The sequence below is a fragment of the Rhinolophus ferrumequinum genome, chromosome 14, assembly GCF_004115265.2.
Source record: "Rhinolophus ferrumequinum isolate MPI-CBG mRhiFer1 chromosome 14, mRhiFer1_v1.p, whole genome shotgun sequence".
NCBI lineage: Eukaryota > Metazoa > Chordata > Mammalia > Chiroptera > Rhinolophidae > Rhinolophus > Rhinolophus ferrumequinum.
The window spans coordinates 22,497,660-22,511,875 of record NC_046297.1 but is presented as its reverse complement, the minus strand read 5'-3'; the positions used below and the strand labels follow the sequence as shown (position 1 = coordinate 22,511,875).

Below are 14,216 nucleotides of genomic sequence, written 5' to 3'. Positions count from 1 at the left end.
ATTGTCTTACTGAACTACTGTCTAGTTCAGTAACATTGACTTTGCAGGCACTCAGTTATTATTCAACTATGATAATGCTGTGAACTCAACAAATAAAGTAACTTCTCTTACTGACAAGGCAAGAATGTGCAATTCAAGTATTAGCAAAATATAAAATATAAAGATAATCTGAAGATAAAGTATAATGAAATATTTATGCTTAATTTCTAAATGCCCAATTTATTTTGCTCTATGAATAAATGAAGTGATAGCACTGACCAATTAAAAGTGAATGGGAATAATTGAAATCTCAATGACTGTTTTTTAAAAATATCATATATACGTGAAGTTCATTGTCATACCTTGTATATGTGTATGTTATATATCATACACACAATAAAGTAACAGATTAAAAGGTAAAGTATATGCTCCCTTTCATGCATATAAATTAGTATGTTATTGGCACATGAACGTTTATATAAAAAGTTTTTCCCTCCTCCTTTTTCAACATCAGCCCAAACTTACATCCCCTGTCTATAAGACATCAACTCACCTGTGAAAATCAGTTGGTAATACCTAGATATGATTTAGCACTTTAGCTTGAATAAGCTTTATCACTCCTTAAGGATCTCATCTGTTAAGGCAACTGAAGAGAATAGTTTTGAGTCATTTCAGTTTTTTTCTCTGAATTGATTGAACTGAGTAAAGAAAACCTCTGGTGTCCTTACTAGAACTGTGTAAGGTTGCACATTGGCCTTTAAATGTGCTGAATGCCATTTCAGTTGAAAGAAATTCTGACACAATGTTTAGACAAGAATCCAGAGGTTATTTTTATCTAATGGACCATTTTCTAGACTAAATATGTGCTCCCCTGCATTCTCACATATCGTTCCCAAGCCATTTCTGTTTCTATATAAAGCTTGGAGGAGATGCCTGCATTTTTATGTTTCTGAGGAGAAGTCCTTAAAGCCTTTTAAAAATAGCTCAGACTGCCTTTCAGAAATATAGCTCAGAGGATGGTTGAAGTGCATGGTGAAAACACAGCAGGACTGAAGTTGTTTCTATAATTTCAGTGATAGATGCAGATCCACTCATGTTCATTTATCTTCAGCAATTCAATGTCACTTTTGAAAATAATCAAAATGATGGCTTCTGCCAGCTTGTGACTCATAACACCCCTTCTCCCCATCTAAAGCAGAAGCATTTCAAAATGGCTAAGGATGGGCCATTTCCCTGTACCACCAACCCCACCCCACCCCCACCTCGATCCCCATTTCCAAGTCTCTGGCCCTTACCTGTGTGGGGCTGTGAAATGATGTTACAGTTGGGCTGCTTCTCCTCTCCTCACTCAGGCAGACTGCACTGTCCACTGCAGTGTTCTCTCTATGGACAGGGGTCTTGTCCAATTGCTATCCTAAAAATGGGCACATGGAAAGGCTCAATATATGCCTGAGTCAACAGCCTTAATAGTATAATTACTCATTCCGAAGTAAAACTCTGTGGAATGTGGGTAGAAATATATAAAAACATGATGAGCCATTTAATTTTGCCAATTGTAACAATCCTGCTCTCACAGCAGGGAGAAGTGGCAAACAGCCATTTACCCACAGAAACAAGAGGTTCAGAAACTCTCCCTTGAGTATATGAGGCATCATATTGTTTTACCATCCATCTGAAGCTCTTTCTCTAAATTCCACAAGAAAATTTTTTTAAAAAATCAGGCTTTTGTTATATTGTATGCAATGATCTAGCCTAGAAATATAAACCTTCAGTCAACCTTTAGTGGCTTTTGTTATATTGTATGCAATGATCTAGCCCAGAAATATAAACCTTCAGTCAACCTTTAGTAGCGTATGTTCTGCTAAATAAGGAGTAGTTTAATGTTCCTGAAGTGTTTAATTGTTTTTGCTAAAATATTTTACTGACATAAATAACATACTGACATAACATGTCAGAACACTGGCTAAATCAAATTTTTGCTTTGGTTATTTTTTTCCTCTTAGATTTTCTTAAGTTCAGTTCCCCATATCGAGAGACGCTTTCCATGATGGAGAGCTTGTCATGTACCTAGTGCTGTGCTAAAGAGCTTTATGAATGTGATCTCATTTAACCTTTACAACCATCTATGAGCTAAGTACCATTTACAGATAACAAAACTTAAGCTCAGAGATATTAACAAATGCCAAAGTTCCCACAGCTAGGAAAATGTGGAGCTGAGTGTCTTACACAACTTTTAACAATCACAAATTCTTCTAGAAGACCAAAGAATATTGTCCCACCAGAATCTATTCCTGATTTGGCAAGGTTTTAAGAGCAACAAAATCATAATCTGACAATCAAATTTTTCCAAAAAAATTTCATTTAAAAGTCAAAGATATCTTTTATTGAATGTCAACTGTAATTGAAAAATAAAAAAAGTCAAAAATGACTTTCAAAATTAAAAGTTGAAAATAAAAATCCAATGATTAGAAATAGAAGACTGTATCACCTGTAACTGAATTTTACTTTATCCCCTAAATTAGGGAATTAGTAAGCAGATAAATGCTACTCTTCTATCCCAGACAAATGTCCTTCTTCTTCGCCCTATTCTAGACTGAAATAAGTAATAAATATAAATTAATCTGAAGAGTTTTCTCTTGTATTCTATATATGTATGCTATTGTCATCCAGTAAGGCAAACTCAAAAATAACTAAACGCCTCTACTTACTTTAACACTGACCAGAATGAGAAAGAGAGAGAGGAAGGAAGGAAAGGAAGAAAAACAGGTCAACAAATCCTTGACGTGACATTATTTTATTTCATTGCTATAATTTTCCCCTAAATTTTACTGATTTAGTATCTTGCAGGTCACAAAATTTAATATTTAGGAAGATTTTTATGCCACTAGTTTGACCCATCATATAACTCTAGGAACCGTATCTTAGTTTGAAAGGTTAGATGCAAAGACCATAATAAATGTTTGCCAAATATTTGTTGAATTGACTATAAAATGATGAGTAATCACCCTCCTCACCTTCAATGTAACAAGTCTGTGTTCTACAGGAAGACAGACTTATAACCCATTCAATGATATTGTGTAGTAAGCTATGTGTGTTGTTTGAACTGATGCTAAAAAGATAGCCAAAAATAAACCAAAAATTTTCTCAACCCTGATGATGATCAATCTGACTTTAACATATTAAAAATACAAACAATCATCTGTCTTCTTATTTTGATAAGATTTAAGCCAATCTTTATTAAGTTATGACTCTTATTGATGGCCAATACATAGTCAAGTGCAAAAAGATTCTCGCATTCCAGCAGCTCACACTTGGTTATTAGTAGCAGAGTAAGAGTCTTCTGACTTCAACTCTACCTCTTTTCTTCTCTACCACACTGCTTCTCTTTTTAATATCCACATTTAATTCTATACTAGAACAATAAAGAAGCATAAGCTTTTCCGAGATTGTATTATGTAAGCCTCACAATTAACAATTGCCAAACACAATGACAAACATAAGGTAATGATATAAATCAAAGCTAAATCAACAATGGATGACTGCCTATAAAAAGAAAAGTAATTTTATAAAAAATTTTTATGCTGTTCCAGCACTAGATATTTTTAAATCAAGGTCACAAAGCAACAACAACAACAAAACATGAGAATACTCTCTTGGCCCATAGTATTTGACTCAAAAAAATCATCACTGAATAAATTTGGGGGATATTCCTGAGAATTTCTTTTAAAAGAAGAGGTATGAATTTAGGATGCCTCTAAAATGTCTGAAGACATTTCAAATAAGCTACTTTTCTGATATTCAGGAAACATCTTTCATTAACACATACAATGTCTCCAGCATAGCAGTTATTGAGGAATAACACCTTTCCAGGCATGAACCTCAGTTATTGTAACGAGAAGTTGTGCTTAAGCCATACTTCTGATTCCCAGAAGAGCAGGGCTGTGTTGCATTGCCATGAGGAGTTGAGACAGCCAGACCCAACCTGCATGGATACTCATGCTGCCATTATACCCAATCCGAGTCTCTCCTACATTATGACCCAGAGTGACTGGCTTCTCGCAGATCTAAGGAGTTTATTGTTTAAGATAACTATTGACTTGCATAACTAATTTTCTCTAAGTGAAATAATTCTGGTTGGGGAATGTGTAAATCAGTAGGTCCTCTATGGTGGAGTAAAAGGAAAGAGCGAAAAAAGCATATTAATTTTTACAAGCACAGAATAATTCAAAGAATTCCTTGTTGAGTCCCATTAAGCATCAATAAAACAGTTGACCTAATAATGGTGCGAGGTCCCAGGCATGATTTCTAGGTTTATGCCACCATTAATGGTTCACTACCCTATTACTGCTAGTCTAGCCACTGCACCAGGCAAGAAGAGCACAGTTACTAGTATGATGTTTCCAGAGCAAAGATCATGTTTAACAAAACGGATCAACATCAAAACTAATTAATTAACTTGATAAGCAAATATAACCAGCACAGTACCAACACAAAATGTTCTCTTTTGTTATTATTGAAGCCCGTCACCTACTCTGTTATTAAAATTTCAGAAAATGTAAGGTTTCATGTTTTTATTACATTTCTATCTACCAAATTAAACTGGTGTCCCCCTTCTTTCTCAATTGCTTGATTTGCTTTAGAATAGAACTAATCAAATTCTTATTTCCTTTAGTACTACAAATATTAACAAATGGAGATGTTGTGTTTCAGCTTTTAATTGTTCTAGTGGTATTCTGGCATGGAATTATTTACTACACTCTTAATTATTTCAGATCAACTCATTTATCAGTAAGTTCTAAAACACCCCTAAGTGTGCTGAAAATATATTTCAGGTTTTTATTATTTTAAGAAATTCCTATTTTGATTACAAGCCAGTAGAACATGTCTTAAATCAACCCAAGCATTTCAATCCATTGTGATTCTGGAAAACGAGCACTTCTTTTTGGGTGTATTAAGTACTGCTACATTGACTCAGCAGTTAACCTGCGACCTGTGGCTTTCTGTCCAACCCACTGTGAGTTCTTATTCTCTTCAAGTTTGGAGCAATAGCACATCATCCTGTAACCAAAGGATTTCTGTCAGCTACTCAAAGAATTGTCATTTTATATCCTTCTTTCAAACAACTAAAATATTCAGTTTCCCTTATTAACCTTTCTAATGTATTGTACATAGAAAAGGAAAAAGAGCTCTGAAGTATGTTTTGAAAGCCTGGGGTGAAACATTTTCCTTAGTCTGAATCAGAGGCTTGGTGTTCTGTGAAGAGAAAGAAATCTCTTCCTGCCTTGAGAAAGGGGGAGGGGTGGGGAAGCAAACTAGTCACACTCAGAAAGCAAGCCTCGTCTGTCACAAAGCTGCATATTGCTGATGCCATTGATTCCCTTCTTTTTTTACAGAACCATCTTGGAACTTGTCAAGCTTTACTGAAGGTGATTTGCGTTAATTAATTCAACAGACCCTTTAATCTTACAAATTCTTGACTTGTAATATTGTAGCCAAGCTACTGCAAGGGAAAATTAATCAGTTAGTGAAAAGGAGCACTTCGTTCCATGTCGTGCGGTGATGTGCCCAGGCCTGAAGAGAAAGACCCCCGTGAGGCAGAGCACTAATGAATTCATGCTACCTGCTTCCTCATCATTCATGCTATGAATATTCATCCACTTCATTAGTTTTGGCCAGTAAGCACTGCTTTGAAAAAAAAAGGAAAAAAGTCAATGGATTCCTGGGGGCTTGCATAGCTCAGAGAAGGGGTACTGGGTCATAAGACTTACTTTAAAGGAATACAAATTTACTTGTGTTTGGAAATGAAAAAAAAAAAAATGTCATTGTCATCTGTTTAATGATTGATTTCTCTGAGTACAATTGCTGCCCTTCATTTCTTGAGAGTACCATCGTCAGCACTGTAATAACAAGTTTAAAAAAGCTGAATTTATAATTCAATTTCAGAGGTAAAATCTGCATGATGTAGCTATTGAATAATTTGACTCCTGGCTTCCTAGGTGGTGACATTGCCAGTTTCAAACCGAAATTCATTTGTGTGTGGAATTGGCTCTCCTGTTGCTTCTCGGACCCTTGCAAAATCTTGGTTGCGAGCTCTAAAATCACCAATCTCACATTCTTAATGTAATTACAAGTAAACAGGTACTCTCATAATTAAAAATCATGTTTTTTTTCCAATCGCTTCTGTTTAAAGAAATCTTTGAGCTGCAAGGTAAGAATGAATTTACTTCACGTAGAAATATAGTTTCAGAGTTTGCAAGGAGTCAGGCATCCATATGTTGTTATAAAGTTTTCTGTCTAACCTTTTGATATAACAATTCTAGAAGTTAACCCCAAATGAATGAGTGAACGTCATCGGAGTTATCTAATAAGCAATCTAACAAAAAAATTAGAAGAAGAAGCAGGGATCATTTTTCTTGTGTTTCAAAGATGTTTCTCCTTCCTAAGTTATCTCCTTGGTGATTATCTCCAAGATGTACCAAGAGCTATTGAGCGACAGTTCCAGTACAGGTGCCAGTATTGTGCTGCATTCCCTACTCTGGCAAGTCATTTTTCAAAACTAGCTCTTGGCACAAGTACTGAAATTTAATGGTGAAAAAGTGGCCTACCACCATGTGACTTATTTTCAATTGCAAGGCAAGGAAAACTAACAAGTTGAAGAAAATGTTAATTTCCTAAACTCCAAAGCCAAAATTGGCACAAAGATACCCTGTAATGTACAGTGAGTTGATTGACTATGTGGACACAGGAGCAATAAGCAATCCTCTTAAAATAGGCTCATGAGTAAGAGTGACTGTGAGTGGTATTGGAACAGAAGCTTTCTATTAATGTAGAGGTCCGGGTGTGGTGACTGAAGAGGAAACTTGTTAGTGGCTGATCAGTAATATTTGCCTTTTTATAGAGCAGAGGTTCAAGGTAGCCCCTGCCATTTTATAACTATGACAATAGATGCGTCTGTTTATGAAAGGCCAAGGCATGACTGAAGTGGAAAGATAGAGGAGATGTCAGTGGATTCATGTCTGAGACTAACTGTCCTTACGGGAGTTTTCCCGTGTGACAGTTCTCCTTAGTCATTGGGCCCGACACCATAAGCCAGCTCTGCATGCCAGGAGCTTCTGATGGATTATAAAATGAGTTATTTTAAGGAATTGTAAGTACTCTTGCTTGTAGAACATGAACCATTGAGTTATCCCTCATGTTAACAACAATGCGATTCAGGGTTACCATGGCCTTACTCATCACCCCATTGTAAATATATCATGACATCACAAGAACCTTTGTGTTCAAATTCACTGAACTAGGTTTAAAGTATTAGCTGAATCATTTAAACATCTTCGGAACTTGATCCTGCTATCACCTATTCTGTGCATCTGTCCCTAAACTGGAAAAATAATTCTTGTGAGAATAATTTTCAGAATAATAGAAGTGAAAAAGAGTGGACAGTTAAGCAATTTGTCAATGTAGGCAAAACTACTAGACCATTGATAGTCCTAAAGCTCTGATTTTTCCTCATCACAGAGTTTCTTTACATTCGGGGCTTTCAACATCTGAATTTTCCAGATGATTGCTGAACCATCTTCACTAAACTGCAGTAGACACTTGTTATTATTAAAAAGTAAAGACTGTCCATGTGAATGCAAATATCCCAATGAAAAATGAAGAAGTAGGTTACTCAAGGAGCAAATTTGGTATTTGTGGTGTCAAACATTTGGATATTTAGGAAAATCCGGATGTTTGAATCAAGCAGTTTTCATCTGGTTATCTGGTACTGTCTAGAGAGACAGAAAATACTCAGGTGTTGTAGGTAATATAATTTAACTTTCTTGTGCAGTAATCTATTGCTGGTGATATTCTGCTGCTAAAAATCTTTTTGTTGTACAAAGAGAAATAAATAATGCAGAGCAAATGCTATTTGATTTTTATTTACTTTCAGCAAACACATCAATGGGAGAGGTTTGAGAGGCTGTCCTGGGTGTATTCAGATGTTTTTGCACCACAGACCTCCTTCAGAGTGACAGTCCTGGAGGCCTGCCACTTGACCCCTTCCTAGCAACAAACCTTTTAATTCAGCTCTTTTCTCATCTTTCATTATTTTATAATTGCCTCTCTGCTCTTCACATACTCTTAATCATTCACAAAGTTTACTTGACAGAATTGTTCAAGGGAAATACAAATTTGTTAACTTTTATACTTCAAATCAGAATTTTAATTTTAAGGATTTCTTATACCTTTAACCATAAAAGCAGTTTAAACTGCTTGATGCAATTATTTCATGGCGAATTTCATAGTGTCTATAGAAGTAAAAGCTATTTTTCCCCAAATTAAAAAAAATACACTTTTTTGGTTTAGTTTGGTTTGGTTTGTTGATGTCATTTTGATTGCCAAGGACTAACTGGCTATCACACATTGGAATATTAGTGTTTTCTTTGTAGTCACAGGAAAAAAAAAAGATGAAATTGAAGGGAAATAAATTCACTAACCAGAAGGGCAGTTTGAGATAGTCATACAACTCTTGTATTTATGATTACTTGTGGACATTTCTTCCTTGTTTCATCTGATTTGGCTCTGGATTGATGAGTGTGTATTTCCTCATCAATCAAATTGTGTGCTTACCTCACTTACTGTTCTGAAGCTGGGCAGAAAAACAGACAAGCTTATTCAGACCAATTTTCTTTTAAGTGCGCTTATGTTGCAGAACTTGCTCGGGGCACAGAAGACAGGTAGATACACAGAGCACTGAAAGGTGCTATGCAAAGATCATGAGAGGATTTCCAGAGAAAATTTGAGAGTTTGTAGGTTCTTAGGTAGTGTTTTGATTGTGTCAAATTCTACTTTTAGTGCCAACCTAGAACGACTTCATGGAGCAGGCAGTCCCCTTCCTTGTAGGGTCCCTCCTCCCATCAGATGCAGAAATTTCCCAAGGAATCAAAAAGATACTCCACCTTGTGTACCAAAGGCCTCCAGCCACTGGGTGTCATTGTTCTATGCTAATTGTGTTTTGTAAATTCTTTTGAGGGCAGGCCTTTTTGGCTTGTCATAGTCTACTAACGCTCCAGGAGACAGATCTGCTACTCCTAAATCCAATTTGGTTTTGCTTTTTCCTTGAGATTTTTACTTCACTAAATCCTTTTCCAAATCTTTTTACCTTCATGTTATTGACAGGATGTTTAGTTCAATGTTTAGGTGAATTTGCAACCAAGAGGCAATCATTTGGCAACTACAAAAACACTAGGTGTTTTTTGTTCAGTTATCTATTATTATGTGATAATTTAATGGAATTTATGGTTTAATAGAAAACTAAAAGTCCCTGTGTTGAATATAAGGACTTTTAAATATACTTAAATATTTTCTATGACACAGTATCCTTTTTTTAAAACAGGACTTTATTGGGGAACAGTGTGTACTTCCAGGACTTTTTTCCAAGTCAAGTTGTTGTCCTTTCAGTCTTAGTTTTGGAGGGTGCAGCTCAGCTCCAGGTCCTGTTGCCATTGTTAGTTGCAGGGGGCGCTGCCCACCATCCCTTGCGGGAGTCGAGGAATCGAACTGGCAACCTTGTGGTTGAGAGCCCACTGGCCCATGTGGGAATCGAACAGCCTTCGGAGGTAGGAGCATGGAGCTCTAACCGCCTGAGCCACCGGGCCGGCCCCGGCACTATCCTTTTACACTATAGAATACATTTCTTTCTGGAGACAAAGGCATAGAGGGGCATGGTCCAATGACGGGAACTGTGGGACTCTGAGCACTCAAGTCCTCATCCTTGGTCGGTCATATTAGCCTCAGAAACTCACCTTCTAGCTCATTTTTCCCATATGTAAAAGAGAGAGATAATATTTATCTACCTACCTCATAGGGACATTGTGAAGGTTAATTAGAGTTCTCAAAGTGTGCCGACACTTGATAACTAGTAGTACTAGCACAACGGAGATCTGTGTATGGCCTCAGAATAGACTATGGTGAAGGAGGTGAAGCCAACTGAGGAGCACAACAGCAATAACTCACCAAGCAAAGCATGTAATTATTCTTGATCGCTTAATGAAAGTGAAACTTTTTCTTCAAAGGTCTATGTAGAATTATTTTCTAATTATCAACTTTTTAATGAGAAAATTAACTCCTTTCATACAAACATTGAGAAACTTCCTATAGAATGACAATTTTCCTTTTAGATAAACTAAATTTTACAAAATATTTCATTAAATGTGTCCAGAAAACTTGGCTCGTTCTGATGAATAAGGAGGTTGCATGCTTGATCCCAAGCTACATTTTTCAGAATGCATGCATGATACCAGAGTTCACTCACTACTAATGATTGCAAGGTGGTGTTCTGGAACACTCACTACCAGGAGTGAAAAGTTTTAATAGATATTTCTGAAATTAGATTTTTGTGTTGTTTACAATGAGATCCTCTTTTAGCCCTAACATGACATCTCTCTCCCTTTACAACCCAATGAAAGAATGTAAAGTTTTATTTCTACTTGGAATTCCTGAGTTGATTAATTTTTCAGATTATAAATATGCTTTAAATATTTCAGAGAAGTGTTTCCACAAGGGCTTCAGCTGCACATATGCATATATGCTTTCATGTACACAGATAGGAGTATGGCTACAGGACAAAGAGTGGGAAAACTACCACAAGACTATCCTGGAAAACTTCCCCGCAAAGTGACATGTTTTCTCTTGCTTTAATTTCTAATCCTGGTAATAGCTAGTGCTCAATAACATGATTTGTCATTTTTGAGACATGGAGGCAATATTGTAAAGTAAGAATACATTGGTGAACTATATTAACAGTGCAGATAATGTTTTAATGATGTGACTTCATGAAGCAAAGTTGTTGTACATAAATATTACCATTCTGCCCTTATTTAATAATTATATTCCTTTGCAAAACAACTGTGCATGCTCTTGAAAATATGAAATAAGTTTTCAGAAAGTTTCTCTTGATAAATGGGTTTAAAATCATGTTGTGCCTGGAGTTGACATAATGTATACATTCATTATTTTCGGGATTCCAAAATCTAGTTGCCAGTGGTATATCAAAGGCTTAAAATTTCAGATTGGTTAAACATTTCTAATGCATGGTATTAAGCTTTCAGAAGCATGAATTTAAGCTAGGCAATTAATCTGATCCATTAAAAAAAATAATGTCATCACACCAGACTTAAGATAAGTATTATTATTTTTTTGGATTCAAAATATGAGTATAGTAAGTGAGTCAAAATAATTTGAACTTCTCTGATTTTTTTTCCAGTTCCTAGCATCAATGCTTTTCCAACCAAAAGCGCGGCAGAATATCCTTATTGCTATGTAGGGAAATATCCGTGTCTTTCCTTTGTTTTTTGCACAAGAAAACTGAAGTTAACTAGATGCAAGGGCCTGGAAATAGGAAAAGGTGTGACAACTTTTCAGGTAGACTAAGCTAGGATGAAACGAGGGCAGTGGATAGAATTTGTGGTTGTGAGATTTTACCACAAAGGAACAAAAACAAAACCTAAAAGTGTTAGAACTAGACCATTCTTTGAAATGATAGAATCTAAATTTTAGAGGAAAAATCAAGGGGAGACAACATGTTATTAGATATAAGCTATACATCTAATTACTGGAGAAAAGGACATTTGAATGCCCCATACATTTTACTCTTTTTAAGGTTTTCCAGCCCACATGAAACTCTCCAGCGTCCTCCCTGAAAATAGGGACTCTTAGAAAACTAGTTTTTAGCAAAGATAAATGTGATTATACAGCTGTGAACCAGTCATTATGTAATCATCATGTGTGTGATGCTTTTTAAAATGTAAGTTCTCAACTTTCATGACTACTTCCAGTTAATATTTTATCCCATAAACAAATGGTTAAAAAAAAAAAACACGGAAAATTCTCTTGCTCAAAAGGAATGTCTTTCCTTTCATATCTAAATGATATGAAATAGCTGAAAAATGGAGCTTTTTGTCGATTGCTATTGAAGGTTCCGCCTGAAGCCTCTCTTTAGTAAAGGGGTCAGGCAGGAAGTGAGAGGACCTTGGTTGAGAACCTGCCTCTATCAAATTGCTCCTGCTTTTCTTCTCAGTTACCAGGCAGCTCAGTGGCCTAGAGAAAGAGAGATAATGAAGGATATGTAACTTTGGTTTTTCCCATTCTCAGAACAAGGAGGGTAACCAATAAGCCAGAGGTTCCCTCCCCTTTTGAAGCCAAATATTGCAATGAATTTAGAGCTAAGACAAAAATATTGTAAAAGTAAGCACGAAATCATCCTTCTTATTGATTATTTTCTCAGTTTTTACTAAATTCTTCTTACAGCTTAGATCAGAAATTTCTGTTAATAATAAATAATGCCACTTTATATTATGGCTTCAATGAGGAAATGGTGAAAGCACGAGTTACAAACAAAATTACTGGGGATACAGGCTTCTTTTGTACGGACATCTTACCAAACAAATTGGAAACAAATACTACTACCGCTAATATTCTGGTTTAATTAATAACATCTAGTAGGAAAATAGTAGCATTTTGCTTAGCATTATACCAGTGTACAACATAAACCTACTTCCAAATGACAAGGATTTTTGCTACTGACGTTTGTTCTTCATTCTCCAGTTATTTTAAGTAAGTAAGTTTCACATCTAACTACCTCAGCTACCGTTGTTTAATTTAGAAACATGAAATCATGCACTTTGTAACCAACAAGTTTTTCATTTAAAATTTCAAAAAGATACTTGGTGCAAAGAAATTTTCAAAAATTTGTATATGACATAAGCAACTCAACCTCAGAGGTTGTACTTCATTTTGTTCATTTGTTTCTAAGTTCAATTTGGGGTAAAATCCTCATTTCCACTCAACACCAAGGGAAGCTGCTCTATATTTGCTTAATTTGCCTTAAACATTTTGTGCTCTTTTCCCTGTTCAATTTTTTTGTTCTTGTTTTGTTTTTGTTTTTTTTTGTTTAAAATCTATCTCTGGAAAGAAAATGTAACAGGTTGCAGATGAACAGCAAACTGAAGAGAATGGACCAATCATTTCTCAGTTCCCTGTCGTCAACTCTCTGCATGACATTCTGATTGCGCGGAACTGCCATTCCTGTGTTTCTCTTTCCTGGACCATTACAGAAATAAGGTCTGAGAGACCCCGTGTGTGTGTTTAAGGAATGGTGTAGACATTTCCCCCAGTACGAGCACAGTGCCTGGACCCGAATGATAACTTTGGCAGTTCTTGTGCTTTTCCTTTGTGAACATTGTACAAATGTATTTGGAATTTTATTTGAAATGAAGAGTTAAACTAGTTATTAATTTATTTTTACTTCTTGTAAATATATATATTCAAGTTCCACATATCCAACATTCCTTTAGCATTCAGATTGTAAGAGTGTCTTTGTTGGCTGGAGACCGCTGTCTCTGGGCCACGGTCCCATGTGCTCTAGTGGAAAGCACAGTATGTGGAGTATTTGATGTACTACAGTACCATGGTTATTTTGGTCTGTTAAGTAAGTTGCAATTTGTGATGAAATGAAGTGGAAAGTAGTGCTTCATAATGAACAAGTTTCCTTCGTTACATGATTTTTCTTGTAAAACTTTTAAAAAAAGAAAAAAACTTGAATTTTTATATATTTGGATTTTGTAGACTTTTTTTTATTTTATTGCAACACAAGGTACCAAAATCATTAAATAAAGTACACTGTGGTCATTTTAACAGAAGTCTGAGTCCCTGATTCTTTCTAAGTCTAGGAAGAAAGCAGGACATTGTGGGTCTAAGACGGGAAGATAGAAGGAGAAGGCATATTCAAAGGCATAGTCCCAAGGCAATGTAATTTATACCTTAAAATAAACAGAACTGAGGTTGTCAAATCTGAACTAAAGTTAAAATTAAATTATATTGATTTCTAGGGTATGTTTTACTTATTTCTGAGAAGTGCTAAAGAATGTTTCTCTAGAACCATTATAAAAGTAAAGAGATGTTTCAGATCACAGAGGCCTAAAAATCCAAATAATTTATTTTGACATTAATAAAAGGAAAAAAATGTCAATGAACAAAAGTACTTTAAAAAAATGATGTATCTAAGTGCCTTATTCTTCTACAAAATTAAGATTTATGCTTTATATAATTGGTTTTCTTAAAATATTCTTTTTGTTTTGTTTTGTTTTTTGGTTTTACTGGTTTACAAAAGCCTTCCTTTGTAAAATACTCAAAGGAAAGTATAACATGAGCTCTGGCTATAAATGTAGAAACTACTATGGATAACAAATAGAAACAAA

The 14,216-nt window shown here is 35.5% G+C and overlaps 1 protein-coding gene across 4 annotated transcripts in view; it reads left to right on the top strand.

Annotated features, from left to right (window-relative positions):
- The window catches only part of XKR4 (XK related 4), a 489,214-nt gene extending 475,603 nt beyond the window's left edge, over nt 1-13,611 (top strand). Inside the window, exons 4-5 of one of the 4 annotated variants that reach the window (XR_004424984.1) lie at nt 5,373-5,405; nt 12,932-13,611. The gene's annotated coding sequence lies outside the window, so the exon portion shown is untranslated. Of the gene's footprint in view, nt 1-5,372; nt 9,389-12,931 lie in introns of those variants that run through there. The other 3 variants (XR_004424983.1, XR_004424985.1, XR_004424982.1) reach the window with 3 other exon arrangements.
- Nucleotides 13,612-14,216: the final 605 nt, after the last annotated feature.